A 10,797-nucleotide genomic window follows, 5' to 3' on the forward strand; every position below is an offset into this window, starting at 1 on the left:
CCTCGGCCTGTCTGCGGCCCCTCGCCCGCGGCCTCCTCAGCTGAGGTTTCCTATAGCATTAAAAGCAGGAAAGAACCAGCCCTGCTCCCCAGGAACTGAACTTCTGTGGCTCATCTTCAGAAAAGCCAGTGTTGAGTCAGGCTCCTCAGGGGTGCTCCAGCTGTGGGGAAATGACATGAGCCAGACCTCCCTGTTTTTTTTTTTTTGAGACTGTTTCGCTTTTTTATCCCAGGCTGGAGTGCAGTGGCGTGATCTCGGCTCACTGTAACCTCTGCCTCCCGGGTTGAAATGATTCTCCTGCCACGGCCTCCTGAGTGGCTGGGACTACAGGCGCCTGCCACACATCCAGCTAATTTTGCATTTTAAGTGGAGATGGGGTTTCAACATGTTGCCCAGGCTAGTCTCAAACTCCTCAGCTCATGCCCTCCTTGGCCTCCGAAAGTGCTAGGATTACAGGTGTGAGCCACCGCCCCTGGCCCGAGACTTTCCCATTTTAATGCCCGCTCGCCCCCTCCTTCCGCCCCCACAGGGCCTGGGGGAGCCTTCTCTGTGCAGGACACAGGCCGAAGCAGAAGGAGGCGGGAGGAAGGAAAGCAAGGCCGTCCTTGCTGACTGCATCCACGAGCCTGCTATGTCTGAATGCTGGCTCACCTAGAATTGGGGGGCTCAGGGACAGGACTAATTTTGGAACCAGACTGCCTGGGTTCACACTCTGGTGGTGTTACCTTCTGCCTACGTGGTTTTAACCTCTTGTGCTCTGGTTTCATCACTTGTGAATTGGGGTTAATGGTTCCTACCTAACAGGTGTGAGGATTAGATAAACGGATACATGGAGAGGGCACGTGGTCAGTGCCATGTAAGTGTCAGCCAAAGATGATGGTGACGATGGTGGTGAAGACTGTAGTGATGATGATGGTGAAGACTGCAGTGATGGTGATGATGATGGTGAAGACTGTAGTGATGATGATGGTGAAGACTGTAGTGATGGTGATGGTGATGGTGAAGACTGTAGTGATGGTGGTGATGATGGTGAAGACTGTAGTGATGATGATGATGGTGGTGAAGACTGTAGTGATGGTGATGATGATAGTGAAGACTGTTGTGATGGTGATGATGGTGGTGAAGACTGTAGTGATGATGGTGATGGTGAAGACTGTAGTGATGATGATGATGGTGGTGAAGACTGTAGTGATGGTGATGATGATAGTGAAGACTGTTGTGATGGTGATGATGGTGGTGAAGACTATAGTGATGGTGATGATGGTGGTGAAGACTGTAGTGATGATGGTGATGGTGAAGACTGTAGTGATGATGATGGTGAAGACTGTAGTGATGGTGATGATGATAGTGAAGACTGTTGTGATGGTGATGATGGTGGTGAAGACTGTAGTGATGATGATGGTGAAGACTGTAGTGATGGTGATGATGATGGTGAAGACTGTAGTGATGATGATGGTGGTGAAGACTGTAGTGATGGTGATGATGATAGTGAAGACTGTTGTGATGGTGATGATGATGGTGAAGACTGTAGTGATGATGATGGTGAAGACTGTAGTGATGGTGATGATGATGGTGAAGACTGTAGTGATGGTGATGATGATAGTGAAGACTGTTGTGATGGTGATGATGGTGGTGAAGACTGTAGTGATGATGGTGATGGTGAAGACTGTAGTTATGGTGATGATGATGGTGAAGACTGTAGTGATGGTGATGATGATAGTGAAGACTGTTGTGATGGTGATGATGGTGGTGAAGACTATAGTGATGGTGATGATGGTGGTGAAGACTGTAGTGATGATGGTGATGGTGAAGACTGTAGTGATGATGATGGTGAAGACTGTAGTGATGGTGATGATGATGGTGAAGACTGTAGTGATGATGATGGTGGTGAAGACTGTAGTGATGGTGGTGATGGTGAAGACTGTAGTGATGGTGATGATGATGGTGAAGACTGTAGTGATGATGATGGTGGTGAAGACTGTAGTGATGGTGATGATGATGGTGAAGACTGTAGTGATGATGATGGTGAAGACTGTAGTGATGGTGATGATGATGGTGAAGACTGTAGTGATGATGATGGTGAAGACTGTAGTGATGGTGATGATGATGGTGAAGACTAGTGATGGTGATGATGGTGGTGAAGACTGTAGTGATGGTGGTGATGGCGAAGACTGTAGTGATGGTGATGATGATGGTGAAGAATATAGTGATGGTGATGATGGTGGTGAAGACTGTAGTGATGGTGATGATGGTGGTGAAGACTAGTGATGGTGATGATGGTGGTGAAGACTGTAGTGATGGTGGTGATGGCGAAGACTGTAGTGATGGTGATGATGATGGTGAAGAATATAGTGATGGTGATGATGGTGGTGAAGACTGTAGTGAAGATGATGGTGAAGACTGTAGTGATGATGATGGTGAAGACTATAGTGATGGTGATGATGATGGTGAACACTATGGTGATGGTGGTGAAGACTATAGTGATGTTGATGTTGGTGGTAAAGACTGTCGTGATGGTGACGATAGTGAAGACTGTCGTGATGGTGACGATGGTGAAGACTGTCGTGATGGTGATGATGATGGTGAAGACTGTAGTTATGGTGATGATGATGGTGAAGACTGTAGTGATGGTGGTGATGGTGAAGACTGTAGTGATGGTGGTGATGGTGAAGACTGTAGTGATGGTGATGGTGAAGACTGTTGTGATGGTGATGATGGTGGTAAAGACTGTAGTGATGATGATGATGGTGGTGAAGACTGTAGTGATAATGATGATAGTGAAGACTGTTGTGATGGTGATGATGGTGGTGAAGACTGTAGTGATGATGATGGTGGTGAAGACTGTAGTGATGATGGTGAAGACTGTAGTTATGGTGCTGATGATGGTGAAGACTATAGTGATGGTGGTGATGGTGAAGACTGTAGTGATGGTGGTGATGGTGAAGACTGTAGTGATGGTGATGATGATGGTGAAGATTGTAGTGATGATGGTGATGGTGAAGACTGTAGTGATGGTGATGATGGTGGTGAAGACTGTAGTGATGGTGATGATGATGGTGAACACTATGGTGATGGTGATGGTGAAGACTATAGTGATGTTGATGTTTGTGGTGAAGACTGTTGTGATGGTAATGATGGTGAAGAGTGTGATGGTGATGATGGTGGTGAAGACTGTAGTGATGGTGATGATGGTGGTGAAGACTGTAGTGATGGTGATGATGGTGGTGAAGACTGTAGTGATGGTGGTGGTGGTGAAGACTGTAGTGATAATGATGATGGTGAAGACTGTTGTGATGGTGATGATGGTGGTGAAGACTGTTGTGATGGTGATGATGGTGGTGAAGACTGTAGTGATGATGATGATGATGGTGAAGACTGTAGTGATGGTGATGATGATGGTGAAGACTGTAGTGATGATGATGGTGAAGACTGTAGTGATGGTGATGATGATGGTGAAGACTGTAGTGATGATGATGGTGAAGACTGTAGTGATGATGATGGTGGTGAAGACTAGTGATGATGGTGAAGACTGTAGTGATGATGATGATAATGGTGAAGAATGTAGTGATGGTGATGATGGTGAAGACTATAGTGATGTTGATATTGGTGGTGAAGACTGTCATGATGCTGATGATGGTGAAGACTATTGTGGTGGTGATGATGATTGTGAAGACTGTAGTGATGGTGATGATGGTGAAGACTGTAGTGATGGTGATGGTGATGATGGCCCTCACCATCTTGGCTGTACCATGTCCAGGTTGCTGTCAGGACACAGCCTGAGGATGCCAGACCTCCATGTTGCAGAACCACCTGACTTTCAGTATGGAATACATGTGGACTGTGAAGTAATAATATTCCTTTTCATCTCCCTAAAGTCATTTCCCTTAAATCAGAAAATAGGCATTGAGAAAAGAATGTACTAGTGGGTCCCACTTAAAAAAGAGTAAGTTGAGTGTGAACTCAAGCAACAAAGCTCAACTTAGAGGATTCCTGTTAAGTCATGGAAGGGCTCACCGTTGGGTCCTCCCTGGTGGCCCCAGTGCATGTTGAACCTCTGGGTTGTGTGCTTTCTAAGCCCATGTCTCTTTCAGGGAGTTAAGAACACTTGTGCCTATTTTTGGGGAGGGAATTTATTCATTATTCTAGGTGTCAGGTGTAAGACATTACTCATGATAATTTATCAGATGCTCAGAGCACAAGCTCTGTTTCACCGAAAGAGTAAACCCAGGAGATGCTGGAGTGGGGGGTGGAGAAGCGGTGGAGTGATGGTAGGCGCGATGCTTATCTGACGTGTGTGTGTTGTCTGAGGTGCCTTTGTCCCGGTAGGAGCCACTGCAGGAACTGCTCAGAGCAGACGCACCCATGGGTGAAGCCGGGCGGGGGCTGCAGGGCCCAGGAGGTGGTGGGGGTGGGTGCTTAGTCCCCCGCTTAGAGGGGAGGGGTCCTTTCTGGGTGATGGAATGTTCTGGAACCAGATAGAGGCGGTGTCCACACAATACTGGGAATGTGCTAAATGCCACAGGATTGTTTGCTTTAAAATGGTAATGTTTTTGTTATGTACATTTTATGGTAAGAAGGGAAAAGCATTAGTGAATGCAGAGATACAAGCAGATGCTGCTGGCATGGAGGCCGGGGTCCCATTCCACCCTGTCACGAGGGCCAGCCCGTCCTTCCCTTCCCCATAGGGGGATCCTGGTCCTCCGCCTTGACCAGTCCCCACCTGCTGCCCCGAGTCCCACGTTGGCGGCTGTCCCCTCCCCAGGTCTGGCAGCATGCAGGCAGGCCTGGGTCCCCCTGAGTCTGTGGACAAACGTGATCTGGGGACACCAGCCCCTGCCCAAGCCACGAAACTCAGGGAGAGTGGATGCCACCCCTGGTGTCCTCGTGCTGTGTCGGGAAAGGGACGCCGTGGCAGGGACACACCTGAGCGTCCAACCTCATCCTGGGGATGGGGGCGGGGTGGGGCTCCACATCCCTGCAAGGCGTCAGGAGCTGTGAGCCTGTAACAAGTCATTCCGATGCTGGCTGAGCGTGGGCCTGCTGAGAACCCTGGTGGGCAAGCCACTGTCCCATCCACGGCACCATCGTCCTGTCCACGGCACCACCGTCCCGTCCGTGGCACCACCATCCCGTCCACAGCACTACCATCCTGTCCGTGGCACCACAATCCCGTCCACGGCACTACCATCCCATCCACGGCACCACCGTCCCATCCGTGGCACCACTGCTGGCCTGGCCAGGATGCATCCCTGCGGTGGGGCTGCCCCTGCTCTGAGGATGTTTGCAGCTGCCTCAGCCTCCACTCACCTGATGCCAGCAGCATCTGTGATTCGAGATGGGCAAAAACATCCCACGTTGCCCCGGGGTGCCCTGGAGGGCGGAGTCACCCGGGGTCTTCTCTAGACAATGAGAAGTCACGATGGGGCACTGGTGCCGATTCCATCTGCGTCACAAAGCCCTGCCTCTTACCAACCGGCGGGTGCTCAGCTGGCCGCCTCTGCCTTTCCCCGCTCCCCAACAGACCCTGTTCTGTGCACCCCAGAAAGTGGGCTGACTTTTGTTCTTCACCGTGAGAGCTTCCAGGAAGCAGAGGAGAGCGGGATTCCTTCCTCCTTGTCCCTCTCCGAGCGGCAGGGTGATGGCTGACGGCGTCGGGGCAAATGTGTTGCTTTGAGAGGCTGAGAGGAGGACCCGTGTCCCACCCTGTCCCAGGTGACTTCGTGCTATGGGCCGCAAACGGCCGTGGATCCCAGAGCCAGACTCCGGGTCCGCCCAGCCCAGGGGGAGGCCGGACTGCCAAGCTCAAGCACGCGGCCTCGGTTCAGGGACAGGTTCCCCGTGTGGCGAGGGGCATGGTGGTCCGAGAGCCAGATGAGAACCCGCTGCCTCTGCGCGGCCGTGCCCTCTGGCAGCTCGGGCTGGAGGGAGGTTTGCACGGCTGCTAGACATCTTCCTTGCAGGATCCCTGGGGAATTCTAAATTTCAGTCACACTCTCTAAATTTTCATTAAGAGCCTTCACCCAGAGAAAATGATGGATTAGATTTTATTGTTGGAAAGGAGCCAGATAAAATTAGATGCCTCTTTTAGCTCCCAGCCCCCACGCCTCCGTTCTTTCCTAAAACCTGTACTTTTCTCCCTCGTTTCCCATCAAACCGGGATTTGAGAATGTTTATTTGCTAAAAGCGATTACGTACAGCCGCTTCCTTTGAGCGTCTGCTTTTATTTTCTGTGTGATTTCGCCGTCGTTCCACTTTTTAAAGTCCGGGATGGCTTTCGGTGCTGAGCGCTGTGGGTGTGAGAGCGAGGGTGGCTTGTGGTCTCTTTGTCCCCTTCAGGAAAGCGTGTCAGAATTTTACAGCTGAAAGCTGGTAAGATATTTGCTGCACAAAAATAAATTAATCTGATTCCCCATCCGCCTCTCCTTCTCCCTCCCAAGTTCTCTTTCTCCTTGATGTGCTAACGTGCTTCTTTGGCCACTGAAATACAATTCAGGGTTTGCCACAAAACTGCTGTTTTTAACCTGGCTGGGTTTCCGTGGGCTGCGTGTGCTGTGGCTGCCACTGTGTCTGTGGATGGTGAATTTTAAAAACAGATGTCGGGCCGGGAGCAGTGGCTCACGCCTGTAATCCCAGCACTTTGGGAGGCCGAGGCGGTTGGATCACCTGAGGTCAGGAGTTTGAGGCCACCCTGGCCAACATGGGGAAACCCCATCTCTAGTAAAAACACACACACACACACACACACACGCACACACAAAATTAGCCGGGCGTGGTGGTGGCACCTGTAGTCCCAGCTACTTGGGAGGCTGAGGCAGGAGAATTGCTTAACCCGGGAGGCAGAGGTTGTAGGGGAGCTGAGATCAACCACTACACTCCAGCCTGGGTGACAGAGCGAGACTCCGTCTCACAAAAAGAATAAGAGGGTGGGGGAAATGTGTGAGTTTTAAACTAAAAAATGTAAAAGCCGTTTGAAGACTCACCAGGCCGAGGAGGGAGGTTCTCTGAGGAGCAGCTGTGCCGTCGGGGAGGGGAGGGTGCACACACATGTCTCTGCGTGTCTGTGCGTGTACACGTATGTCTGTGCATGTTAGCACGTGTACCTGTGCACATGTGTGAGGTGGTTTTGGGAGACCTGGCCCTGGCTCTGCCTCTGCTTACAAACACTGAGGATGTGGCTCTCAGGCCAGGTGTGAAGACTCCCTACCTGCCTGACCCCGTCGCTTCCAGGCCTCAGACCTGGCGCCGCGTCTGTTTTCCAAAGCATCTCTGCTTGGCTCCCCGAGTCTGTCTCATGGGTTTCGCCGCCTGATTCTGCAGGGGGGCTGCCCTGCTCTGAGGATGTTTGCAGCCTCCTCAGCCTCCACTCACCTGATGCCAGCAGCATCTGTGATTCGAGATGGGCAAAAACATCCCACGTTGCCCCAGGGTGCCCTGGAGGGCGGAGTCACCCGGGGTCTTCTCTGGACAGTGAGAAGTCCCGATGGGGCACTGGTGCCGATTCCATCTGCGTCACAAAGCCCTGCCTCTTACCAACCGGCGGGTGCTCAGCTGGCTGCCTCTGCCTTTCCCCCCTCCCCCGCAGACCCGTTCTGTGCACCCCAGAATGTGGGCTGACTTTTGTCCTGCAAGGCGGGCCCTTGTAGGCTGTGGTCTTCCGTGCAGGTTGGTCTCCCAGTGGTTGCAAAGCTGGTTCTGGCGGAACCCCTGCCCTTGGGCTGCACTCGGGAGGTGCCAGTCACTGCGCCCAGGGATTTCACGGACCTGCTTGTCACTACGCTTCCCGGAGTCACCCCAGGGATTCTGGGAGGGTCCCTGTTGCACAAACAAGGAAACCGAGACACAGGACGGAAAACGGGCCGGCCTCTGCTGCCTGGGTTGTGCTGGAGGCCACGGGGTAGCTCTGGAAGCTGTACGTGTCACCTTATGCCACGGGTGCAACGTCATGCAATGCACACACACAACATGCGCGCACACAATACGTGTGCAGACAACACATGCACAACACACACACAATACACGCACACACATGGACACACGCTGCCATGCACAGGAACACACCCCTCCCCTCATGCCACACATGTGACAACTGGAGCCGGGATGCGCGTCCTCGGGGGACCCTGCTGTTTCTCTCTTTGCCCCCCTGTGTCCTGGGAGAATGTGCTCCAGGAACCTTGCAGCAGACAGGACCTGGAAGGGTGTCCCAGGCCCGGGGAACAGCCCAGCTCAGGCCTGGGGCGCGGGCAGTCAGGCAGGGGTCTGGCCCAGTCCTAGCGGGGGGAAGTGAACTCTCAGCATCCAGGGTACGGCTGGGGCCACCGTGCCTGGACCCAGGTCAGACAAGTCACTCACACATCCCGAAACCCTGCCAGAGGCTGGAAGCCAGGTGCATTAAATGTGCTGAGATTTACGCGCCCAGGGCGTTGGGGACGTGAACCAACAGTTTGTTCAAAAGCAGACACCTGCCTACAACAGGGCTATTGTAAAGCTGGATTCAAACACTGAGACTTGTGTGATGAAACGGACCCAGGGTTCATGTTTCAGGCCTGAGGTTGGAGGCAGGGAGGGACGCCAGGCCGAGGCCTCGTCTCCTGGAGGCTCTGACCCCACTGGTGCAGGGTGGCATGTGGGCAGGGGCACCTTGGGAGGGGAGGTTCGATGGGGAGTACAGGAGGCGCTTTGGGTGGGAAGACTGAGGCCTGGGGGGCACTCAGGAGGACTCTATCCTCAGGGGCTCTGTGAGCTAGAGTGGGGAATGGGGGAGTGGACCGGGAGCCTCTGGGTGGTCGACAATGGGAAGGCCCCTGACCTGGGAGGCTGGGGGCCATCACCGTGGCAGCCCCATGCCCTCTGGGAAGGTCCTCCGCTCTCTGGGTGGGGTCCGTGGGACCGTGTTATGAGCAGGCCCCGATGGCGGGTGGGGTCCTGTCCCTTCGTTCCTACCCAGCCAGGGGTGACTGTTCCGTCTTCCTCCTGCATCAGCCGACAGCCCCTTCCCAGGAGCTCTCTGAGTCCGCCTGCTGCTCCGGGGCCGCTGCGGTGAGCACGGGGTGAAGAGGCGCGGCCCTGCCTATACCAGCACTGCCACTGCCCACTGGGGCCCACATCCCGCCCACAGCGGCCAGGGACAGACGTCCTTCCTGTGTCTTGTGTCCTGTGTCCCTTCACCACCACCAGCCTGGCACGTCCTTTGCCCATTCCCACTCGGGCACTGCCCTGAGATGGGGCTGCCCCACACCTGGGCACACACCCGGCCCGCACCTGGGAAGGCCTGGGTCCTGTTGGCTGGGAAGAAGTGGGCAGGTGGGCTGTGGAGTAGGCAGTGCTGTTTGCATTGCTGCTGATCAGAGGTGCCTCCTGCTGCTGTGTGAGGTGGCCGGGTCTCCCCGGAGTCTCTACGAGGTGCTCTCAGAGAGATTCGAGGGGCCCTGGGCCTCTGGCTTGTGTGTGGGGTGATGTGGGAGTACGGGGAATGGAAGAGCCTTCTTCCTCCCCCACCCTTAGGAAAGAAAAACAGTTTCCACGGGGCCAAGTTTATTTTATTTTATTTATTTTTTTGAGGCAGAGTCTCCCTCTGTCACCCAGGCTGGAGAGCAGTGGTCCGATCTCAGCTCACTGCAAGCTCCGCCTTCTGGGTTCACGCAATTCTCCTGCCTCAGCCGCCCGAGTAGCTGGGATTACAGGCACCCGCTACCATGCCTGGCTAACCTTTTTTGCATTTTTAGTAGAGATGGGGTTTTGCCATGTTGGCCAGGTTGGTCCCGAACTCCTGACCTCAGGTGATCCATCTGCCTCGCCTCCCACAGCACTGGGATGACAGGTGTGAGCCACCGCGCCCGGCCGGTGGTAACTGATTTTAAAGTGCGCGCTTGGGCGGCGTTCAGCACATTGCAGTGTCAGGCGGCCCTCGCCTCTGTCTAGTCCTGAATGTCCTCATCACCCCAAAAGGAAACCCTGTCTCCATCAGCACTGGCTCCCCACCCTTTCCCAAGCCTGGGAGCCTCCATGACTCTTTGGCTTGGCCTGTTCTGGATGTTTTGTAGAAATGGGGTCAGACACTGTGTCCCTCTGAGCCTCCGTCACTCGAGGTCCTGCCTCAGGTTTCATCCCGGCGTGGTGTGTGCTGAAGCCTCCTTCCTTCTCGTGGCTGAGTGGCGCTCCATGCGTGGCCAGCCTGCGTGTGGTTCGTGGCTCGTCTGTGAGTGGACGCTGGGCTGCTGGGCTGTTGGCCGCGGTGTGTGAGACGCTGTGGTTGTCCATGCACCGCCTCTTGTTGGACAGAGGTTTTTGTGGTGCCTGGGCGTGTACCCAGGAGTGGTGTTGCAGGTGGGTGTTGTGGGTGGTGTGGGAGGTGTTGTGGGTGGTGGTGTGGGTGTTGTGGGTGGTGTGAGTGTTGTGGGTGTTGTGGGAGGTGTTGTGGGTGGTGTTGTGGGTGTTGTGGGTGTTGTGGGTGGTGGTGTGAGTGTTGTGGGTGTGGGAGGTGTTATGGGTGTTGTGGGTGGTGGTGTGGGTGGTGTGGGTGTTGTGGGTGGTGTTGTGGGTGTTGTGGGTGTTGTGGGTGGTGGTGTGAGTGTTGTGGGTGTGGGAGGTGTTATGGGTGTTGTGGGAGGTGTGGGTGTTGTGGGTGGTGGTGTGGGTGGTGTGGGTGTTGTGGGTGGTGTGGGTGTTGTGGGTGTTGTGGGTGGTGTTGTGGGTGTTGTGGGTGGTGTTGTGGGTGTTGTGGGTGGTGGTGTGGGTGGTGTGGGTGTGGGAGGTGTTGTGGGTGTTGTGGGAGGTGTTGTGGGTGTTGTGGGTGTTGTG

Source organism: Pongo abelii, chromosome 18, assembly GCF_028885655.2.
Source record: "Pongo abelii isolate AG06213 chromosome 18, NHGRI_mPonAbe1-v2.0_pri, whole genome shotgun sequence".
Lineage (NCBI taxonomy): Eukaryota > Metazoa > Chordata > Mammalia > Primates > Hominidae > Pongo > Pongo abelii.